This window comes from Schistocerca nitens, chromosome 4, assembly GCF_023898315.1.
Source record: "Schistocerca nitens isolate TAMUIC-IGC-003100 chromosome 4, iqSchNite1.1, whole genome shotgun sequence".
Classification (NCBI taxonomy): Eukaryota; Metazoa; Arthropoda; class Insecta; order Orthoptera; family Acrididae; genus Schistocerca; species Schistocerca nitens.
This window is the reverse complement of record NC_064617.1, coordinates 860777800-860801495: the sequence shown is the minus strand read 5'-3', so window position 1 is coordinate 860801495 and position 23696 is coordinate 860777800. Positions and strand designations below refer to the sequence as shown.

The window sequence follows — 23696 nt, the reverse complement described above, 5'->3', positions numbered from 1 at the left end:
AGCGCCCGTAATGATGGTTCGATCAAGGGCCTGCGAGTATGAAGTACGCAGATGCGTGCAATGTAGACCATCAGGAGTTATCTGAAATCAAAAATGGATAATATCAGTCGATACTACATTAAATTTGTGGGAGCTTATACCTAACTGCAATGAGAGCACCATAAATTTAACGGTATGCTGCCAACTCGTACTTTGAGATAGATTTTTGGGGTTTTCTTCACTCTCTATGGCTTTATAAGGAAATAGTTAATATTAAGAAATTTTATATACTATACGTATAAGCTCCCAAGAAAAGTGTTTACTTTTCGGGGAACAAAGGTAGAAATTTAGAGGTTGAACCGCTTTCATTTTTGCTGCACGCAGTTTTGAAAAATCGTTTCTCAAGAACAATCGGTTTAAAAAACTTCCTGGCGTGAGTCGTGCTTGGGTAGCTCAGTTGGTAGAGGACTTGCCCGCGAAAGGCAAAGGTCCCGAGTTCGAGTCTCGGTCCGGCACACAATCTGCCAGAAGTTTCATATCAGCGCACACTCCGCTGCAGAGTGAAAATCTCATTCTGGAAACATCCCCTAGGCTGTGGCTAAGCCATGTCTCCGCAACATCCTTTCTTTCAGGAGTGCTAGTTCTGCAAGGTTCGCAGGAGAGCTTCTGTTAAGTTTGGAAGGTAAGAGACAAGGTACTGGCAGAAGTAAAGCTGTGAGGACGGGGCGTGAGTCGGGCTTGGGTAGCTCAGTTGGTTGAGCACTTGCCCGCGAAAGGCAAAGGTCCCGAGTTGGAGTCTCGGTCCGGCACACAGTTTTAATCTGCCAGGAAGTTTCATATCTACGCACACTCCGCTGCAGAGTGAAAATCTCATTCTGGAATCGGTTTAAAGTTTAGGCAAAGTTTCATGTGTATTATTAGTTCAACTTGCATGAAAACTACATGTTACTGAATATTTTTGATGTCGCTGAACACACATCTGTAGTTAGATTTTCATAATTCAAAATGGCTAATCCATTATGGCGGACCAAAAATTATGTTTTGACCGATTTTGACCAAAAAAGTGTTTTCGTTACTTACATTTAGTCTGTAATTCCAGGACTGTATATCAACTCGAACTGTTCCCGGAGAGCAATTCCCTCGTTTTTTCCGACGAGAAAAGCCGATCTGGCTGAGCTGGATTTTCTGCGTCCGGCAGCCTGCACAGCGTTTCCGGCATGTATGTTTGGATGCATACTGCAATATATATCATTTTGTGAACGTGCGCTTTCTACATGAGACGGACGTCTTCGGTTGAGAGCGCCCCACGGCGGCCGCGACACTGCTTCGACTGATGGTCTGTAGAAACTTTTGTAATGCGCAGATTAAAAAATTTGTATCGTCCCAACATTCTAGACACATACACCTTTCAAAAAATCCGATTTAAGAAATCGAATTTTCGACCATTTTGAATGAGAATCTGGCCTTATTTGGGCTGCAGTGTAATTATTCTGATTACGTTTCGTCAGCAAACTTGGAATTGAAAAGGAACTAAAAAATGTTGTAATTTAATCTCAAAGATACAAGAAGAAAATTTGTTCGACTGTCATACCAGAGGAATACTCTAAAAAACTTTTTTATCGTTGAGAGACAAAGGACTAATTTCGAGATTCTTTTATTACTTCTAGTATTAACTACCTTTTTGTTCTGATGTGCTGGCGTAAATGCGTACTGTATAGTTTCATGTCTATGTGTGTGTTAAATGAAGATGTTAAATGATGAAAAATGTGTTTTATAATTTCTGTCAAGATCAAGCCTAAATCCCATAACAATGGAGTAGAAATTATTCTGTTAATTCGAGAAGGCGAATTTTAGATGGCGGCGACGATCTTTACGACGGCGCTGCTCAAAAATAGAGGTACGTGATTGTGCTCATTACTTTCCTTTGGTGGCCGCTAAGATTAATTTCGATGTGTTTTTGCCGAGACATTCAGAACCTGCAATCTTCCTTTTCGTATAAAAATAGGAGTCCGATTGAAAAAGAAATATTCTTAAATTAATTGCAATTCTTTTACCTAGGCCACGGGGAATGATAGAAAGTACGTGCCTCTACCCTGATTGTACGTTCGCAATCTCCGAGTGTGTTACGACGTAATTATTTTACACAAAAAAATTTAAGATGGATCTTTCTCATCAGATCGCAACCACTCGTACGCGAATGTACGTACCCTCTGAATGTGTCTAGTCAGTCGTGCGCATTGATCTAAAGCTTTTCTGTTAATATTCTGTGGACTGCATCTCCGCAATTAATTTTTGTTTTATTACGCAAGTTTCAGGCTCCATTTAATGTCAAAAAAATTCCGAAGTACGGCTGACTAAGCAAACCGCTACAATAATATCATATCTCTACAACTACAATAACAAAAAACAATAACTAAAAAAACAAAAACAATAACAGAGAGAGGGTACGTTACAGAATGTAAGAAAAGAGTTGCGTGTTGCTGCTGGCAGCAGCTATAATAGCACAGCGAGGGTCCCGTAAGCCGAGTATAGATGGAGTGCGTCACGCACCGCAGGAAATCCGCTGTCCTCTCCCTTTCGGTAGACTGACGCCAGGCTTAAGAAACGCCTGCGTGTTTCGCGGCCGGTTGCGAGCCATAATAGCCTCCACAATTCGTGCTCCTGGTTTGTGCCTCAACGCAGTAGATGCGTAAGGCCAGTGGCGGTAGGGAAATTAATACTGTGGCCTCATTGTTCCTCTGCATCACGGTAGATGAGTGGAAACCAACGTGGGGTAATTACCTCCTGAGGGATGAAATGAAATTTTGTGAGGATTAAAAACTAATCGGTTAGATTCTGTTTAAGTCAGGGAAACAAATTATTTTCAAAAAATCATAACTATAACTACGTTTTTGTAAGACTCTAATATTGATTATACAGGGTGTTACAAAAAGGTACGGCCAAACTTTCAGGAAACATTCCTCACACACAAATAAATAAATTAATTTCCATGTTAGAGCTCATTTTAGTTTCGTCAGTATGTACTGTACTTCCTCGATTCACCGCCAGTTGGTCCAATTGAAGGAAGGTAATGTTCACTTCGGTGCTTGTGTTGACATGCGACTCATTGCTCTATATGTTGCACGTGGACTACTCAGTTCGTGTATTTTGCTAATTTTTTTCGTAGTTCCACACAACTTCTTCCTGTTTTCTCGATTGATCTGTGTTCAGTTTTTTAAGGCCTATCCACTGTTCCAACTTATAGCTAAATCTGAGGGAGGTGCGATGGGGAGGTTCCCTTGTAAGGAAGAAATACGCGGAAAATTTACTCAACGGTTGGACCATCAGTGTCCAGAAGACAGTAGTAATTATTCATGGAGTCGAATAGAAATAACAGTATCTTTATACATTGACTCGCTACTAGCAATTTGACCTCCTGAGATCCATTAGCCTCTCCTGCTGTATCTCATTTCTGCTTTAAGTGTTCAAAAACATATTGTAAACTGTTCTTAATTGCTAAGCGTGTTTATTGGAAATGTTTGTTGGCAGTTTCTTTTCGCAAAAGAAGTTATTCTTGCTAGATATGGAGAAAGAATGTGACAGTTTGCAGAACATAAATGACTATAGCAGCAGCAAAACACTTTGTAGGATGGAAATGAATAGAGCAGCAGCAAAGATCAGATTTATATAGTAAATGGAAAACTGTTTAAATAAATTGCTTGCTCGTAGGTGCCTAATCTCTCAGAGGAATCAAAATGAATGATGGAATATGATCAAATAATTCAAAAATTGTAATAAAAGATCGTAGGAGCAAATAGTGGAACAATATATGTAGGAAGTCCAACGAAATGCATGGTGACTATAAAAAAAGTCCCATTTATAAACTTTAATATTATCAGTTGTGCCGGCCGGGGTGGCCGCGCTGTTCTAGGCCCTTCAGTCTGGAACCGCGCGACCGCTATGGTCGCAGGTTCGAAACCTGCCTCGAGTATGGATGTGTGTGATGTCATTAGGTTAGTTAGGTTTAAGTAGTTCTAAGTTCTAGGGGACTGATGACCTCAGAAGTTAAGTCCCATAGTGCTCAGAGCCATTTGAACCATTATCAGTTGTAAGCGTTTTACAATGTCGGTTCGAGGTCGAAGTAAAAGAGTAACTCAACAGTTTAAAATAAGTGCATACGCGAGTACTGCTTTGTTGTTTTCCTACTTTCGGCGAAACATACGCAAAATGGCAACCTATGAACGTAAAGTGTTTTGTGTTCTGCAGTTTGCTAAGAATGAATCTGTAAGTTCAGTTCAACGTGCGTTGTTTAAAGTTTAATTGTGATTCGCAATGTGCATACGGCAAAAACACCCGCCAATGGTATAGTCACTTAGAAACGAGTGGATAAGTGTGTACAGGGAAAACCAGCACACGGCAAAACTTATTTGAAGAGGATGGCGACCGTGTCAGAGAATCCTACCTTCGTAGTCCCAAGGAGTCTGTTCGGAAGAAGTCTTGAACTTCAGTCGCATAGAGGACAGTGTGGACGGTTTTAAGAAAACATTTACACTTGCGTCCATACTGGTTACATTTGCTACATGATTTAAATCCAGATGACTGTGGTGTACGTTATAACATTGCAAGTGAGGTGCTGCAGCGGGAAGACCACTTTCTTGATCGTGTGTTGTTCAGTGTTGAGGCACCTTTTCATCTAAGTGGAAACGTCAAGATCCATAACCCATAACGTTCGTATCTAGGGGTCAGTACAGCCTATGAATCTGTACAGTATCAAAGAGATTCCCCAAAATTAAACGTTTTTGCACTGTATCCTGACTTCAAGAGTACGGACAACATTTTCGTCCGCTGAATTTTCCGTAATACGGGTGGCTTACATGAATACGTTGCAAGAATGACTCTTTCCCCGGTTAGAAGGTGAACCTGAAAACTTTATTTGGCAACAAAATGGAGCCCCTTCGCACTGGTATATCTTTGTACGAGAGTGGTCGAACGTCGAAGTCTCTGACCGTTGGATTGGTTGTAATGGTCAGTAAGATAGAACTCTTTTCTGTTGTGTCTAGTTCATACAGCATAGACACAATGAGGTAGCTAGGTGCACGCTAAACTAACGCAGACGGGCTTGAAGTACTGGAACAGGAGACTTATTAATGCACTAAAGAAAAGTACGTAGTTTTATAATACTTAACTTTATTCTCTTGTTGGAATACATCTCTCTTGAATATTAGTACGCTATAAGCACTGATACAACTGGCGCCTTGCTACGTAGTAGCTATGGACTAAGCTGAAGGCTATTCTATCTGTCTCTCGGCAAATGAGAGGAAAGCTTCGTACGTCTGGTCGCAAGCTATGTCGTCCGTACAACTGGGGCGAGGTCTAGTCCGTGTCTTGTGACCTGCCATGTGGTGGCGCTAGGATTGCGACTACACAGTGGCGACACGCGGGTCCGACATGTACTACAGGACCGCGGCCGATTTAAGTTACCACCTAGCAAGTGTGGTGTCTAGCGGTGACACCACATTTTCTGCCTGACACCACGTTCACCTGACCTCACGCAATGGGATTTTTTCCTTTGGGGCATTATAAAGGATCGTGTCTACATTCCGCCACTACCTAATGAACTGCCAGAGTTCAGACACAGAACTGAAGGGGCTGTTGCTTTCAACACTCTGGACTTCACCGAAGTGTCTGAAGAACTGGATTATTTGTTGGATGTATGCCCTAAACAAAAGGTGCAAATATTGCACATTTGTAAGGAAAGCTAGGTTAGTTTTCTTTCAGCTTACTGTAAACAGCCTAAATTAAACTATTATAACAGATCATTGAAAATTAGGTATTCTTTTATGGACGCCCTGTATGATTTGAGAAATCTTGGCAGACGAAGCAGAAGATGGGGCAACATATACAGACATGAAGACAAGACGGATTACAAGGTTCACTGGTCACGTAAGAAGAAGAATGAGTCTGTTTTATGTTTTCAAATGACATTCCGGATGTGCGAACAAAAACAATGTGTGCTGTGTCAGACGCATGGCGTGTATTACCTGTACTATCGCTCGACACCCTAATTTATATGTGTATTAAAGCTAAGTGAAAATGTATAATGTGATGTGTATGACATCTTAGTGTAAAAACAATGTTCTAGATGCACGGTACGCGTCAAGATGACAGAAGGCTGACGTATGTTGTAGCTGTGAAGCAACCACTGGCCATCGCACGAGTCAGCGATGCTACAATAGCGCTACGAAGTAGCCGGCCGCCGCTCGAGTTTACCGAAGGCCGCTGCCGATAATGCACTATCTGTGGCGTTGAGTGTTTGTTCGTTTTTAATGATTTCCACACGATTTACACGAGAGTGATAGATAGTTCACGTATAGGCTTAAGGCAGTCCAGATGTAGATCTTAATCCGTCTACATACAGACATCGCGCAATTTGGATCGTCGCAAGGCGATCAAGTATAGCAAGGCTGGGGTATGGTTGAAGTTGATTGTCAGGCGTGACCATATTGCCTGTCTAGAAGGCTTACGGGTGCTGTAAGTCAGATTTTTGACAAGAGACTATCGTGAATCATCGTAGCTGCGTGAGTTGGCTCTTCTTCTGCCCCTCAGGCCTACCTTGGAATGTTTAGGTTCTTATGAGTTGTCATAGTGGCAGTTTAGCCATTGAGTTGGCGTGAAACCGGCAGGGGTCATCTTTTCCTAGAGTTTTAGCGCTGTGGGTGATGATTGCGAATTGTGATAAATTTAGGCTTTGTTGGAAGGCCAGCTGGAGTACAATGTTGATGCGATGATAGCAATTGAATATAGTGAGGATATCGGAGGTATGCGATTTTTTGGTCCGCTACGTATTGTTAACGGCTTAAAACTCGCCCAGAGGTGACTGGGTTGTGTGGTGGTCTGTCAGTAGTGGATTAGGTTGTTTGAAGCGCATCGAGCAAGGTTTTGGTGGAATTTTGGGCCCTAAATATACGGCGGACATCATTTGGCTCGTTAGTTTGAAATGGCACACAGATGGTTAAATAGATCGTACCTGTAGCCGATGTTTAGAGCGCAACGTAGTAAAATGGAACCGTTAACGAACCGCACGTAATTAAACTGAGACTTGCAGAGTGAAAAGTGACGAGTGGCTTATTTTCAAACAAGGAACGGTAGCGGGTTACGTCACGCCAAACCCTGAAGAGGCAGAGCTTTGCTGTGACTGTTAATTGTCAAGGTCAAAGAGGCGGTGGCGTTTACGATTTTTATTTTAGTTTTGTTGATTGTATTATTACCTGTGTTTGGGGTGTTAATTTGTTGCCGGCACGCGACCAGTTACGTCGAGAAATTGTACTGAAATACATTAAAAGATTCAAATACACTAATATTACGTGAGTGAAATATAAAAGAGAGATTTCGTTCTGAGTTATTGTAGATACATGAGGTATCTCCGAATTCAGTATCATAGAGTTGCATTAAATGTGCTAGGTTGAAACAGATAAAGTCAGAAATAGAGTTAGTATTCGTAAGATTTACGTAATTCAGGTATAGTAACCAGAATCAGTAACTGAATTTACTAGAAAGTAAAGGTTCGTATAAATAATACAGTACTCTGCAAGTGCTAAAACAAGCGAGCTTAGCTATTGCTCGTTGGTTGTAATTTCGGATTTTAATGAAACTAAATACGCAATTAGGAATCTGTTTGATATTTTCGGCTAGTTAACGAAAAGATAGAGGAAAAGGTAACAGAAACTAAAAAAAGACTGGTATTTTGAGAGTTTCTTTTGAGCAAATAACAGTTCGTAATGAAGTTTAGTGGTAATCACACATTATCGTTGACATTCAAAGATTGTGTTATCTTTGCTATACATTACGAACAGTTGGCAAGGTATCTAAAGTTCTGATTACGACGTAGTGTTTAAATGGGAAAGGAATTAGGAAGCAAAAGATATTCATACATGTCTGTTACGTTTAACTACTTCTCAGAAAACAAAGGAAGAGAGATTTATTGATAATTCATAACTGTCGCTCTACTTAATTACATACGAGTAATATCTCTGTAGCAGCATTGAAAGATATTTCTATTTGTCCCGAGCAAATTTATCGGATTGAACAAATGGTAGCGACTTATTAAATATCAGAAGAATTCTTAAAGAAATCGTTTTAAAGTTATTGTAACCTAAGCTAATGCGCGGTTAAGATTATTACGAGGTAATCAGAATTTTTGAAGACTCGTATTCATTGTGAGTAGGGTTTGTATGTTAGCTGAGATTCCAATGTGCGCCAATTTCCGAAAGTCTATTTCTTGTTGTATACTGCACAGAAACGGTCTTAGCCTTGCCGTTTGTGAAGCTGGATAAAAGATATTAATGCAGAGAATTAGAAGAAAATATACTGCTTGATATATTGTGTATATTGTATACATTGTGTATATATCGTGTATAAGCTTGTTTCGGCTTTATTATCTTCATTAGTACATGTCCTGACGTCCAAATTGAAAATATTTGTCATTGTTTAGCTGGTGTTGCACCATGTTCCATTCATTCGACTTTGAGTAATAAATAGGCTCAATACCCCTGGAACTTTCTGAGGCTAGTTTTCTGTTATGAGTAAATAACATCTCCTCCAATATAAAAATTGTACGTTTAATTATTTCTGGTGTGCTGGAAGGCAAGTGTACTCTGGTGTTAGAGCAGCAGGAAGTTGAATAGAAGACACTACGACGTTACTACAGTGACTCATTCTGCCTTTGTTATCCAAAATTAAAGAGTAGTCGGGTTAACACGCCGCCATAGTAGTACAACTGGCGAAGACAAATTAGCAAATTTAAATAGACCATCTATCGAATTTTATCACATTAACTATGTTATGATGTCTATAAAGTTAATGCGAGCTACCAAGATGGCACTAAAACGTTACCGTTATCCATGATGGCGGCCATGACGTCAGAGTCATTATGAAATGTTTTCATAACTCATCAAAGCATCGTTAGTCGACAAGGTCGCACGCAGTGTATCCGGCAAGTGTTGACTCTCTAGTCTTTATTACCGTAGCGGGTTGTGACATGGAGAGAGAGAGTTAGCGCCATCTCTCTCTATGTCACAACCCCGCGCTTACATACACGCGCTAGGCAGGACCTATACAAATCAGTGCCCGGCCCACCTCACTCTCACACTGCTCGTATACTTCGTTCATCCAGTACTTGTCACGTCTTCGTAATTAAACATGCAAAAAATGAAGCGTTCAAGTGTAACTGCACTCACTAAGGATACGATATTACTTATTGCCTAATCCACTTCCTCTTACGTCATCACGTACAATACATTACAATTATTTTACAGAAATACATTTCTTAAACAAAATTTTCAAAACAAAATTATAAAAACAATCATGATGGTCTGTTCCTGTGGATAAAATAAACGTTTATTAATTTAGTCATACCATCACCACATGGTCTCTACCGCTCCTAGTCTGCTTCTGTCTGTAACGGTTGGCTCAATTCAACGTCATGCTTATCTGTTGAACAAAACAAGAGTTAGTTTTGCACGTTACAGCAAGTAAAAATCAGTGATAGTGGTCAAGGTTCATGGCTGGACTTGAGAGCATCTATCTTTTGTGGTGACCTTCATTATCATCCTTTAAACGGACTGGCGTGTTGTTTTAGCGTCTCTGCTTAACTCAAATAGTTAAGCCCAGACTCGGCTAGCGTCTCTACAACACTCCTACGGCCCAAATCATCAATAAGCTCTGTCGATCACGCTATTGCGTGCGACCAACCACCTGATTTACATCTTTCTATGACGGCTCAAAACTCGCCTTTTCACACAACATCCTCATCGCACCCATTACGAATTATCCATGTTTGGTGCGTCCATATCGCCTAATTTCGATTGACTGGCCACCGGATAGTCGTTTTGATCACCGTACTCACACTATCAACACAATTGAGATAACAGGTGCGTCTCGAACACTACTGCGTCGGACAGACCACCTCATAATTATCACCCGAAACACCCACAATCGCCATACGCCGATAACGCAACGGGTGGGTCCTGAACACTACAGCGTCGGACATCATACCCTGCACTCGTCTCAAGAAACGCAACACATTCGGTGGGACGCAATATCCACCTACCACATCACAACACGCTCAACACACCCCAAATCCATCCACCACAGATCCAGATTTTATCCTGAAAGCTCTCCTGTCCAATAGCCTTGCCATAAAATTTTGTATAGGAAGTTATCTACATAAGATAACCCCTTCTATAATTAATCTAATACTTCTAAATATTGTTTGTGTCATAGCTGAAGCAAATTTTCTATAATAAGCGACCCAGTGGCCCCCATACAACAAAATTTAACATCAAACACATAATATACACACAATCCATACCAAAATAAGACAAGCACATGAAAATAGGAAAATAAATACACACAACATAAAACAAATAATCACAAAACAAAAATAAAACACTGCCTATACTAATACAAATAAACATCGCCAACAAATCACAAAAATCTAATCTAATTATACACTACTTTGTTCCCGGCCGCGTTCTTCCGCTGCCGAGTGTGCCGCCCTAGTCATTCTTGTCTGTTTTGCGCAATTTGCGTACGGCAAGTGTTAGCCGGACGTATTTTGATTATTTGTGTAGGTTCTGGATTGAGGTCTTCACTCGCTCTCCAGTTCTGCACTGGTTGATCCCTTCCATTTTTATTGGCTGGTTTCCAGTTATTATTACCCTGGTTCCACCTACGTTCCTGTGGCGGATAATGTTTGTCCTCTATTATCGCGCCACTGTGGGTTGTTTCCCCTATTGTTACCGTTACCGGCATAGTTATTCCTCATATGGTTTCTGTTTCTCTCTATATTCGCGTCTTGGCCTTCCTCATGCGGTCCCCTTTGCTTCTTCTTCTCACGCACCTGCTGGTCGTTATAGACAAACTCCAGTTCCCTAAGAATGCCCTTAAATGCTTCTACTTCATTTCCGCACCTGCCAGCAAGCGTCTGCTGATATGTAAGTGGCAACTTCATATAGCATACGCGTATAATCTCCCCAAGGCTGCACGGTTCGTCCAGATACTGTTTCCTTTTCAGCATGTTCTATAAAAATTTCACAACACTTCGGAAACCTGAGCTCTCGAAGTCGCGTGTCATGAGGATTTCTTGTTTAATTCTGTTTTGGGTCTCCTTTGACCAATATCAGCTCATAAATGCGTCGCGGAACTCTTGGTATGTTCTGCAACCTTCCAAGTGCGCACACACAAAGTCAAGTTTGTACATTAACGGCCACTGTGGTGGTAACGTTAGATCAAACTGTCCAATGAACGTTTTTGGATGTAACGTATTATTATCATCCTTATAGTGCTGGAACTTGTGTACCGACAGAAAGTGTTTATAATCAAACTGCCTAGTTTCATCTTTATGCTGTGGCGTTTCGATGTTTTCATAACCTACCTCCGTGTGCGCCTCCTGGATATCCTGTGGCTCTTGCAAGTGCGAGGTGGATCGCCTAAGCGGGTAGCAATTGCTTGCGCCAGTTGTTCTGCTACTGAACTCCGCCTCCGGCAAATCACTTACTACACGCGGTACCTCCGTACGTGTGCCTCGCGGTTCATAGCTGCCATGACGTTCTAACGGTCTGGTTTCCAGCATGCATGCTTCATTATCACGTCGGTTCACAACTCCTGTGACAGATACTGTGTCCCGTTGACGTACTTCCGAGGTTACCTCCCGCGGATGGGTGTCGAGTACAACGCATCCCTTGATTCTAGTTACATTTTGTACTTAGATGTTAACAATTTATATGGGCATGCTATGAAGCAACCGCTGCCGGTTACCGGGTTCCAATGGGTGCCTGAAGACGAATTGAAGGGATTAGGTGGACAGATAATGGGTCTTGCGGTCGATTCTGATGTAGGGTATGTGCTTGAGGCAGACATCGCGTACCCTAATAATTTGCATGGAGAGACAAGCGACTTGCCGTTATGTCCTGAGCAACAAATTCCACGAGGAATCACCATCCCTAAACTGATGGCCACTGTTGGGGATAAGCAGAGGTATATTATTCATTATCGTAACCTCCAGCAGTGTCTCAGATTAGGAATGGAGCTCATTAAAATCACCCGGGCAATCTCCTTCAAGCAATCCCCCTGGTTGAAGGGGTATATTGAACTAAATACCGAAAAGAGGGCGGTCGCGAGTAATTATTTTGAAAAAGACTTTTATAAATTAATGAATAATTCCATTTTCGGGAAAACTATGCAAAATGTAAGAAATGAACGCGATATTGTTATTAGGACCGCATGGGAAGGGCGTTACGGCGTGAGAAAATGTATAGCCAGGCCAAATTTTAAGCGTGCCACCATCTTCAATGAAAACTTTGTTGCTGTGGAGATGTCGAAGACTGCAGTCCGACACTGTCGTACCGAGCAGGGTTTGGACCTTACTCAACAGGAGACGGAAGAATGAGCAGGGGATCACCTGCAAGTCATGACAGTAGTTATCATGCGGAAAGGGGAGACTTGGCGGTAGACGGTTCAGGCATCGCTGGATTCTTGGAGCGTATGATGCAGAAGATAGACGCTAGTACGAAAGTGATGCAGGAAAGAATTTAAACGTGTAGAAAGAAGAGGCAAGCTAGTCTGGAAAGAATCAGCGAAGAAACACACAGCAGCATACAGGAGTGTAGAAAGGAAACCCGGGCACAGCTTGCCATCATAAAGCGTGAAACATGCGGTGTGAAGGATGAAGTTAGAGCGAGAGATAGCCGAAGCGAAAAGAACCGCCAATGAGGCGAAATTAATTGCGCGGGGAGCCAAGAGAATATCGAGAGAAACGAAGGAGGACATAGAGAACAAGACCAAGGTCGGCAAAACTGTTATAAATATGCTGCAGACACGAGTGAAAAAGATTGAAGAAACCGTGTCGAGCAGGAAGGAGGAAGCCGGAGAGGCACCACTGATGGCAGAATTTGCCGAATTTAAACGACAAATCGAGAGCAGGGTAGAGGCACTGTCAGTCGACAGAACTTCTACAAATACAGGACAAACTGGAGCCGATATTCAGACAGTAACCACGGAAGAGGTCTCTGGGGTACCCAGAGGCTACCGGTACATTCTCCGGATCTGAACACATGTGACTCCTTTTTGTGGGGCTGTATTAAAAGACAAGGTGTACAGCAATAACCCCCAAACCATTGCCGAACTGAAAACTGTCTGCGCCACATCATTCGCCAATGACGGCAGGCATATGGAACAAGTCATAACCTAAATCCGAATATCTGAAGAGACGTTTACATGCTGAATATGGTGTGTAAACGCCGTAGTTTGTAACTAATTTACGATTTTTTCGTATAGTTGAATAACTGTCACCCTGTATTATCGATTACTGAAGTCTCTGTTACGTGTACCTATTGTGTTTCTTAAACTTAAAGAAAAACTCTACGACCTTGTGCACCACTTTCCTTTGGGTCGTCACGCGCTTTTTCTCTGGGTTTCGGCAGACATTTGCAGTTTAATTTTTGCAGCGTGTAGGTAGTCATTCCAAACAAGTGCTGTTCAACACGTCTTTCATGCGACGCCCCTGTTGGCGGAAAGCATCGGTTTGTTTGCCGTTACGAGCAAAATGATTTTTAAAGCTGAATTTTAGGTGCCCATTCGACCGAGCGGTGCGAAATGTGTGTAGTGAGATTTTCGTTTCCTCGATGCGTATTAACAGGAACAGTAAAAAACGAAGAATAACCAGGACTGCAGAAGCGATAGCACCGCGCAGGTCTGTGTTGGTTGCTACCGCCGTGCGGAAGCGTTGCCCGGTCCCTCCTGGAATACGCATCATTCTTCGTGATTTTCTGTCCCTGATGTCCACCCCGGGTAGCTGAGAGGTCGGCGCGACAGAATGTCAATCCTAAGGGCCCGGGTTCGATTCCCGGCTGCATCGGAGGTTTTCTCCACTCAGGGACTGGGTGTTGTGTTGTCCTAATCATCATCACTTCATCCCCATCGACGCGCAAGTCGCCAAAGTGGCATCAAATCGAAAGACTTGCACCCGGCGAACGGTCTACCCGACGGGAGGCCCTAGTCAGAGAGCGCAAACTGTCTATCTCTAATATGCGAGACTTACCAAGTTTCCTGGAACGTTGCTTGCACCGTGCCTCGGTAGCGCAGTAGGTAGCGCGTAAGTCTCATAATCTTAATAAGGTCGTGAGTTCGATCCTCACCCGGGGCATTTAATTTGCTGTACATCACGGCTGAATTAACGGTGTTGCTGTTGCTAGGGAACGAACTTAATTGTCATTCGTTATCCACAAGGAGTCTACGCTCAGCGTCAAAATGTTTATTTCCAATTATGACAACGTACAACTTTGATCTTTCTCTTAACCTGTTATGAGTAAAATAACGAATAGTCAATTTCGAGCTGTGCGCAAATATGCTGGCAAACAGAGAACAGCAGTGAGTCCAGCTTCAGCACGAAATACGAGAGGAGACGGAGTGAATCTCACCTAATAGCGCAAATCCGGTGTGGTCTAGTGGCTAGGATACCTTTCTTTCGCCTAGGAGGCCCGGGTTCGATTCCCGGTACCGGAACGGAAGTTTTTACTCACACAACGCTCCATGTTTTGGCCTTCCAACGTTCGTTTTTCACCCTCCTTGCGGAGCTTCAACCGAACGTAATCGGGGAAAACAGGCACATGATGCAATTACTGTCAGCTCCGGGATAAAGGGAGAGGAGGTGCTGGTCCGCTGTTGGGCTGCTACCAGCGTCAGTGGGAAGTCGGTGAAGTCGCCAGTTGTGCCAGAAGCCAGATATTACCGTAGTACGCCTACACACGCGTTCCAGTTATTCACGTTGCTTGCAGCCGCTCCATCCGCAAGAAGCGTGGGCCCGGATAGCTCAGTCGGTAGAGCATTAGGCTTTTAACCTAAGGGTCCAGGGTTCGAGTCCCTGTCCGGGTCTTCTTCTCGCCGACGTATGATCCGGTATCTCAACAGCAAGAATATAGTATGCAGTGGACAGCACGTTGTGCCACATTATTTAGCGTACACGTTTCCTTGGCGGCACATCCGCTAAATTATTTACCTTAATCTCTACATGCCCTGAGAACCAGTACATTGACACCTGCACCAGACTCTATAGGTGGAGGAGGGGCATATTTGTTTGCTGGGTCCAAGCGTCGTAAATTTATAGGACTCTGGGAGTCCGTACAGACTACGAATTCATTAGCACGACCACGGGCAATCTGTTTCAGTACCCTTAAGAAACAATGCAGTTTTGTGTTAAATATAGGAATTTCGTTTGGTAAACATCTTGAGGGCACGCTCGGGGAGAACTACTGAGCAGCCAAGAGATTTCCCTTGCTTAGATCCATCTGGAATACATTTGCGTTGCTCAGTTCAAATCTAATGAAACATTTAAAAACACAAATTATTTTGGATCTCTTCAGTAGCCGAGGTGGCAGTTGAATCCCAACATGGGTTAGATCTGGTATTTGCCCAACTCCAAGTGTCACTAAGTAATGGTTTGCACGGATGCTGAAGAGCCTCGTGGTCGGCGGACGACTGTTAAATAGGCTGCTGATTCTTTCGCACTTTAGTCGAAAATAACTTTGGAACGTTGCCAGCCATTTTAATTCGCACAGAACCTCAGAAGTATTGGAACTTCAAGAACATTCTTACTTTCATGAGTCTGAAAAATTTAAGGTGAAATAAGAAGGTCATTGGTTCAAGTCTTCCCTCGAGCGAAAATTTTAATTTTTTTATTTTCAGACGGTTATTATCTGTCCGTCCGTCGTTCATTGACGTCTCTGTTTACTGTAATAAGTTTAGTGACTGTGTTTACCGCAAAACCGTGCGATTAGTAGACGAAAGGACGTGCCTCTCCAATGGGAACCGAAAACATTTGATCGCAAGGTAATAGGTCGATGGGGAGGATCCCTAGTAAGTAGTACTAATAAACGAAACTCGACTATCCCAGTACCATCGAATTTTTGTTGCAACAACAGTTTCAAGGATAACTCGAACGCCTTCTTATTTCACCTTAAATTTTTCAGACTCATGAAAGTAAGAATGTTCTTGAAGTTCCAATACTTCTGAGGTTCTGTGCGAATTAAAATGGCTGGCAACGTTCCAAAGTTATTTTCGACTAAAGTGCGAAAGAATCAGCAGCCTATTTAACAGTCGTCCGCCGACCACGAGGCTCTTCAGCATCCGTGCAAACCATTACTTAGTGACACTTGGAGTTGGGCAAATACCAGATCTAACCCATGTTGGGATTCAACTGCCACCTCGGCTACTGAAGAGATCCAAAATAATTTGTGTTTTTAAATGTTTCATTAGATTTGAACAGAGCAACGCAAATGTATTCCAGATGGATCTAAGCAAGGGATATCGCTTGGCTGCTCAGTAGTTCTCCCCGAGCGTGCCCTCAAGATGTTTACCAAACGAAATTCCTGTATTTAACACAAAACTGCATTGTTTCTTAAGGGTACTGAAACAGATTGCCCGTGGTCGTGCTAATGAATTCGTAGTCTGTACGGACTCCCAGAGTCCTATAAATTTACGACGCTTGGACCCAGCAAACAAATATGCCCCTCCTCCACCTATAGAGTCTGGTGCAGGTGTCAATGTACTGGTTCTCAGGGCATGTAGAGATTAAGGTAAATAATTTAGCGGATGTGCCGCCAAGGAAACGTGTACGCTAAATAATGTGGCACAACGTGCTGTCCACTGCATACTATATTCTTGCCGTTGAGATACCGGATCATACGTCGGCGAGAAGAAGACCCGGACAGGGACTCGAACCCTGGACCCTTAGGTTAAAAGCCTAATGCTCTACCGACTGAGCTATCCGGGCCCACGCTTCTTGCGGATGGAGCGGCTGCAAGCAACGTGAATAACTGGAACGCGTGTGTAGGCGTACTACGGTAATATCTGGCTTCTGGCGCAACTGGCGACTTCACCGACTTCCCACTGACGCTGGTAGCAGCCCAACAGCGGACCAGCACCTCCTCTCCCTTTATCCCGGAGCTGACAGTAATTGCATCATGTGCCTGTTTTCCCCGATTACGTTCGGTTGAAGCTCCGCAAGGAGGGTGAAAAACGAACGTTGGAAGGCCAAAACATGGAGCGTTGTGTGAGTAAAAACTTCCGTTCCGGTACCGGGAATAGAACCCGGGCCTCCTGGGCGAAAGAAAGGTATCCTAGCCACCTTTTTTTTTTTTTTTTTTTTTTTGGGGGGGGGGGGTGTCTCCTTCCTCCCCTTCAACCCATCCTTTACGCTCGCCAAGTGTTGCCTTCTCGGCCCGGCTTCTCCGCCTTTAAGAATGAATGTAACTTGATGATGTGGAAACGCGCTTCTTCTGAACGACGAACGAAGTATGCCCCTTCTGTTGACTTTGTATGCAACATGGCTTGAATAAAAATAAATGTAAATTCCATTGAGAAGGCAGTCTCAGAATTGTTGTGGAAATGTAACTGCATCTGTAAATTTCGTTCGCTGTGCGTGGAGAAACGGAAAGAAGCAAACTCATTATTGCTGATAAGTATAATTTCCTTTTTCAGAAGGTAATGAAGTAAAATAGGCTTCTTCTGCTCGATTTTACACTTCATTAACATAAATGTGTCTTCTTGTGAAAAGAAAAGGAAAGAAAGACAGAAACTAAATAAATGGTGTATACCAGTTTCATCACTGTGTTTCCCCGAAACCAAAGTAATAGATACACATAGGCTTAATTGGTCTATACTGATGATCTTCTCTGACTACTTTCTGTTGGAAATCTTCCTCCTGCTACGTGAAGTACAAACTTTAACCAAAAATCATTCGTCTAATGTACGAAATGCTTGGATGTGCAATGTAAATTACGCATTTCTATTGGTTACAGGATTGTTTTAGTTAAAAAGTTTGCGTAATTTTCTTTGTATTTTTTAGTACACATCAACTTGTGGTGCTCAGTTGTAAGGTATACCCAGAAGTCCTCCCTATTGCTTGAGTCTTTTGTTAGGACGTAATGCATCGTTTGGCCTTTCAACCAGTTAATTGCATTTCGTTTTGTTTTAGGGTAAGGTATACCGTCAGGGTTTAAAAATTCAGCAGTCGTAACGGCATTGGGCGTAGTTCTGCTGACGCTCGCTATCTTTTGTCTTATGTAGAGCCATATTTCTTTTACCCTGTCACACAGCAATCTATGCTCTTCGGTATCTTGTGTTTTACATAATGGACACAGCGGTGACTCGGCCAATCGAATAGAGTGAAGTTTAGAGTTCGTCGTAATTTTTCTGTTTACAGCAAAGTACCAGGTCGATTTGACATACGTTGGCAAGTTCCGGCAGTGAATATTTTCCCATATTATTTCCCAGTTATAACAAGGATACTTTTGTTCTACGTCGTTTCTGGGTTTGTCTTTCTTCAAGTTATTATAAAGTTCTTTTACTTTCATGATGTCTTTTCCAGGAATCCTTGCCTGTATATAGCTGTATTCTACGAAAAAGTATTTCAAGTGGTATAGTCCGTTGGGTATGTGTTGGACATTTATAGGTGCACTGACGTCAGCAGGAGCTATTTCGTTTAACAAATGTGCAGCAAGGGTACCACTTGGCTCTTTCCATTGTTTGTATGTGGTAGCAAGGTATAAGGCTTGCGCTTTTTTGCTGACATCGGTAAGATTTAACCCACCACATTTCGTAGGGAGCATCAGAATGTCATATTTGACTTTGAAAATACGTCCGCGGCTCACAAAGTGTCCTAGTGCAGATGCGATGCTTTTCAACAAAGTCGCTGGTGGTGGCAGAACTTGTGCTACATAATTAACTTTGGATGTGATGTATACATTTGCCACTGTTACTTTTTGAAGTTCATCGAGTTTCCTAATACTATGTGCTTGTACAGAGGCGCGTATGCTGTTAAGTAATTTTCGATAATTCGCAGCAATAGTGTGCTTGATATTTCTTTTAAAATCTATGCCGAGACATTTCATGGTTACAAGCTCGCGTAACAGATCCTGCGTTTGCGTCCCAATTCCACGGCCGATGTTGAAAATCCCCGACTTTGTTCTATTAAGTTTTGCACCAGATGCCTGTTCATATTGTGTTACTATTCGTAGTGCGCTCTGTACTTCAGCGCCATTCACGATTAGGAAGCCAACACCATCAGCGTATGCCTTGCACACGATCTTTTCTCCGTGTATTTGTAGTCCCTGTAGATGTTTCATAAGGGAGGCAAGCAGGGGCTCGATGGCGATGTCGAAGAGTGTCATTGACATTGGACACCCTTGCCTAATGGAGCTGGTGACGTCAATCGGGCGGCAGATGTGTCCATTGATGACAAATCTGGCTGAGTTGTTTCTTAATGTATTGCTTACTACCGCAATGAATCTAGGTGGGAAGCCCATTGCGCCCATGGTGCGAAGGAGAAAACTATGGTTAACTCTGTCGAAGGCTTTGTCAAAGTCGAGTGAGATGAGTGCACATTTTATTTTGCAGACGTCGGCCGTTGAGATTAGGTCCCTGTAATCATAAATGGCTCTGAGCACTATGGGACTCAACTGCTGAGGTCATTAGTCCCCTAGAACTTAGAACTAGTTAAACCTAACTAACCTAAGGACATCACACACATCCATGCCCGAGGCAGGATTCGAACCTGCGACCGTAGTGGTCTCGCGGTTCCAGACTGCAGCGCCAGAACCGCGCGGCCACTTCGGCCGGCCCTGTAATCACAGAGGGTCTGGAGAATTCTTCTGTCTTTGCCCACACTTGTTTGATAAGGGCCAGTGACGCTGGTCATTGTGCTTTTCAGCCTGCGAGCGAGGATGCGGCCAAAGATTTTGTAATCGCTGTTTAAAAGCGTAATTGGCCTCAGAGCGCTTACAGACTTCGTATTGGTAGTTTTTGGCACTAGCACTACGAGTCCCTCACGAAATTCTTTCGGGATGTCATTTTCAGGGTTTAGCAGTTCGTTGCAGATGAGAGTAAACTTGCCTTTTACGAGGCCACTGAATCTGCGATAAAATTCTGCCGGAATTCCATCTGCCCCTGGAGCCTTATTTTTCGTGCTTTCATATATAGCTTCTTCGACGTCTTCTTCAGTCACTTCCGAGATGAGAGTTTGTGCTTCCGCGTGGCATACTTTGCCCTGGAGGTTAATCATTAACTCGTCTTGAAGCTGTTCGTCAACCGGCTGTCTAGACATTAAGGATTCAAAATGCTGTACGATTGCCTCTTTAATCTCTCTATGCTTCGTCAGCTTCCTTCCATCATCAGTTGTTATTTCAGATAATATCTTGCGAGACGCCCTTTTGCTTTCACGAATGACATGATAAATGGAAGTGACCTCGTGCTGGGCTATGTTCTGGGCACGCGACCTTATTTGGTAGCCTTCCAGTTGTTTACGCCGTAGTGCTAAGATTTTTGCTTTAATTTTGTTAATTCTTTCGTAGTTGTCCACAACTGTTGCATCGCACTTGTACAAATCCCTTAGACACTGAAAGTAAAATTCTATAGTTGATTTGTACCAAAAATTTTTGTCTTTGGAGTAGTTTATGAAAAACCTCCGTATTTTAGGTTTGGCATGTTTCAGCTACCAGTCAGTGCCAGAGTTGTACGAGCTAAATTTGCTTTCACACTCTCTCCATTCCTTGTGAAATGCCTCCTGACAAGCATGGTTCAATGGTTCAAATGGCTCTGAGCACTATGGGACTCAACTGCTGAGGTCATTAGTCCCCTAGAACTTAGAACTAGTTAAACCTAACTAACCTAAGGACATCACAAACATCCATGCCCGAGGCAGGATTCGAACCTGCGACCGTAGCGGTCCTGCGGTTCCAGACTGCAGCGCCTTTAACCGCACGGCCACTTCGGCCGGCGACAAGCATGGTCTTCCAGATGTGACACATTGAGCTTCCATGTGCCTCTACCTCTGAATGTCCCTTGTTTTATCAGATTGATTGTGCATATGTATGCAGCATGATCTGAAAAAACGGTAGGCCATACTTCGGACTGCAAAATGAGGTGTTTCAAATTGTGCGTTACATATATCCTGTCGAGACGGCTCGCCGAGTGACTTGTGGCGTGGGTGAAGCCAGGGGCTGCACCGTGCATATGTTCCCATGAGTCTATTAGTCTTAAGTCATTAACTATACGTTCCAGTTCAGTACACTTGTTGAAATTGGGAGTTTGGTCTTTGGCATGCAAAACACAATTAAAATCTCCTCCTAGGATAAGGTGTTCATATCGAGTTCCAAATAGTGGGACAATTTCTTCTTTAAAGAACTCCGTTCTGCTGTGCCTGTTACTGGATCCTGAAGGGGCATACACGTTAATGAGTCGTATTTTGTTTATTGTGGCCGCTATGCCTTTACTGTTAGGTAGTTTTACTACATCTTGGACTACTATGCCCTCCTTTGTGAGCAGAGCCGTGCCCATTTCCGCTCCATGCCCTGGGTTTGTAATGGCGTTGAAGCCAGGTACGTTACCAAGCTCAATGTCTGTCACTTCTTGTAAAAGTATAATGTCACTGTCAGAAGCATATATAAAATCTTTTAAGTTCTGTAGTTTAAAGGAACTATGAATCTTATTAAGGTTTACTGTCGCGATTTTGTATGCTTGTATGTCAGACATTCGTCGTTCTACTTGATCTAACTTTAAAAAACATTCTTCTGTTTTGTCTCGCAAACGTCAGCTTTAAAACGCATCTTAATAATATTCACCGGTAGCAAATGTTTCAGCGGTGTGTCCTTGGTCTTTAGAATGTTCGTTTGCGGAGACTTCGTCGTTGAAGAAATCAGCCACCTGTGGGGCTAGCTTACAGTCTGTCTGAGTTTCTGAAACTCCTGTCATTTCAGCGTCGGCATTGTTATGGTCGCTTTCGTCTGCCCAGCTGGTTGAGGTTGTCGTCGTGGGTGGGACGAGTGAAGCTTCATGAGAGTGACTCGTTTCTTGAGGGTGGTTGGATGCTTTCTTTGTTGGCTTTCCTTGGACGTCTCGTTTTTCCAGCGCAGAAGGGGAACGCTCCACAGAAACTGGTGTCGCTTTCGTGTTGCTACAGATCTGTTGGCTTAAGGTACTACCTATTTCCTTCGCTTTTTGTCGGAGTGTGGGAGCTGTCTCCTCTGCACCTTTGCGCGACAGCCGGCGTTTCTTATTTTTCTTCGGAGAATTGCCTCTCGACGGACTTTCTTCAGTATCCAAGTTAGTGTCGCTTTCCTGCAAGGTGTGTCGGTCTTCAGCTTCCGGCGGATCCGCTGCCTTTACAATTGCAGGTGCCTGTGTCGGTGGAACTTCAACTGTTTCCGTAGATTGGCGGGACTCTTGTAGGTCGTCAGCTATGACGGCACTGACGTCCATCGGAATTTCAGTGTTTGGAGAATTTGTAGTTTCACACGATTCAGGGGCTGAGGAGACAGGCGGCCGTTCGCGTGCCACGGCGGCGTAGGTTCCTGGCAGTGTTGTCATCGCCTGTGGCCTGGCGGCCTCGCCGGCCGGCAGCTGTGCAACGCGCCGCTGTATACATTCTGCGCGAACGTGCCCAGGCTTGTTACAGGCGGCACAGGTTCGCGGTTGGTCATCATAAATTACAATCCCTCTATATCCGCAGACATTGATGTACGACGGGATGTGCTTTTGTAACTCTACACGAAGCTGCCGTACGCCATTTAGTACTGGGAATTTATGCGCGCTTGACCATTTCTCGGCAAAGTTGCTGAGCACTTTCCCGAAGGGTGAAATTACAGCATTAATTTGGTCTGTTGTAATCTCAAAAGGTAACTCGAAGATTCGAATTGTGCGAATGCCAAAACTAGCATGTGCAACGGTGACTTCACCAACGTTTCCATCTGAGTGCTTAAATTTCATGACACCTCCGGAAGACTCAACTATTTTCTCGCACAACTCGGAACTACGCATTTTAACAAACACGACACAAGCTACAATCGACAGGTGGATCCCAATTACATCATTAAAGGAGAGCTTCACATCTTCTTCTAACCAATTTTCTACTTCAAACGACTTGGGTCTGGCATATCGAGGATCAAAGGTAAGTTTCAACGTATCTTTTCGACTTGGTTGAGCCATCACTGCATGCTACTCATTACTTCTCGAAGCGTTCTATAAACAGAGTTTTAAGCCGCAGCAAGCGCAAGACTTACCACGCGGAAGCACAGACGGCGCAGCGCACACCACACTACGTCCTACCTCCACGCCGTCCGCCGGCGAACTGCCACTAGACCACACCGGATTTGCGCTATTAGGTGAGATTCACTCCGTCTCCTCTCGTATTTCGTGCTGAACCTGGACTCACTGCTGTTCTCTGTTTGCCAGCATATTTGCGCACAGCTCGAAATTGACTATTCGTTATTTTACTCATAACAGGTTAAGAGAAAGATCAAAGTTGTACGTTGTCATAATTGGAAATAAACATTTTGACGCTGAGCGTAGACTCCTTGTGGATAACGAATGACAATTAAGTTCGTTCCCTAGCAACAGCAACACCGTTAATTCAGCCGTGATGTACAGCAAATTAAATGCCCCGGGTGAGGATCGAACTCACGACCTTATTAAGATTATGAGACTTACGCGCTACCTACTGCGCTACCGAGGCACGGTGCAAGCAACGTTCCAGGAAACTTGGTAAGTCTCGCATATTAGAGATAGACAGTTTGCGCTCTCTGACTAGGGCCTCCCGTCGGGTAGACCGTTCGCCGGGTGCAAGTCTTTCGATTTGATGCCACTTTGGCGACTTGCGCGTCGATGGGGATGAAGTGATGATGATTAGG

General features: G+C 43.5%; 4 non-coding genes across 4 annotated transcripts; 2 read left to right on the top strand and 2 right to left on the bottom strand.

The window, feature by feature from the left end:
• Positions 1 to 14085: 14085 nt before the first annotated feature.
• Trnam-cau (transfer RNA methionine (anticodon CAU)) lies at positions 14086 to 14161 on the top strand. Its single transcript has one exon. It is a non-coding gene; the product is annotated as a tRNA-Met (tRNA).
• Positions 14162 to 14816: 655 nt separating this feature from the next.
• Positions 14817 to 14889, top strand: Trnak-uuu (transfer RNA lysine (anticodon UUU)). Its single transcript has one exon. It is a non-coding gene; the product is annotated as a tRNA-Lys (tRNA).
• A 1824-nt stretch (positions 14890 to 16713) lies between these two features.
• Positions 16714 to 16786, bottom strand: Trnak-uuu (transfer RNA lysine (anticodon UUU)). The gene has a single exon. It is a non-coding gene; the product is annotated as a tRNA-Lys (tRNA).
• A 6659-nt stretch (positions 16787 to 23445) lies between these two features.
• Positions 23446 to 23521, bottom strand: Trnam-cau (transfer RNA methionine (anticodon CAU)). Its single transcript has one exon. It is a non-coding gene; the product is annotated as a tRNA-Met (tRNA).
• Positions 23522 to 23696: the final 175 nt, after the last annotated feature.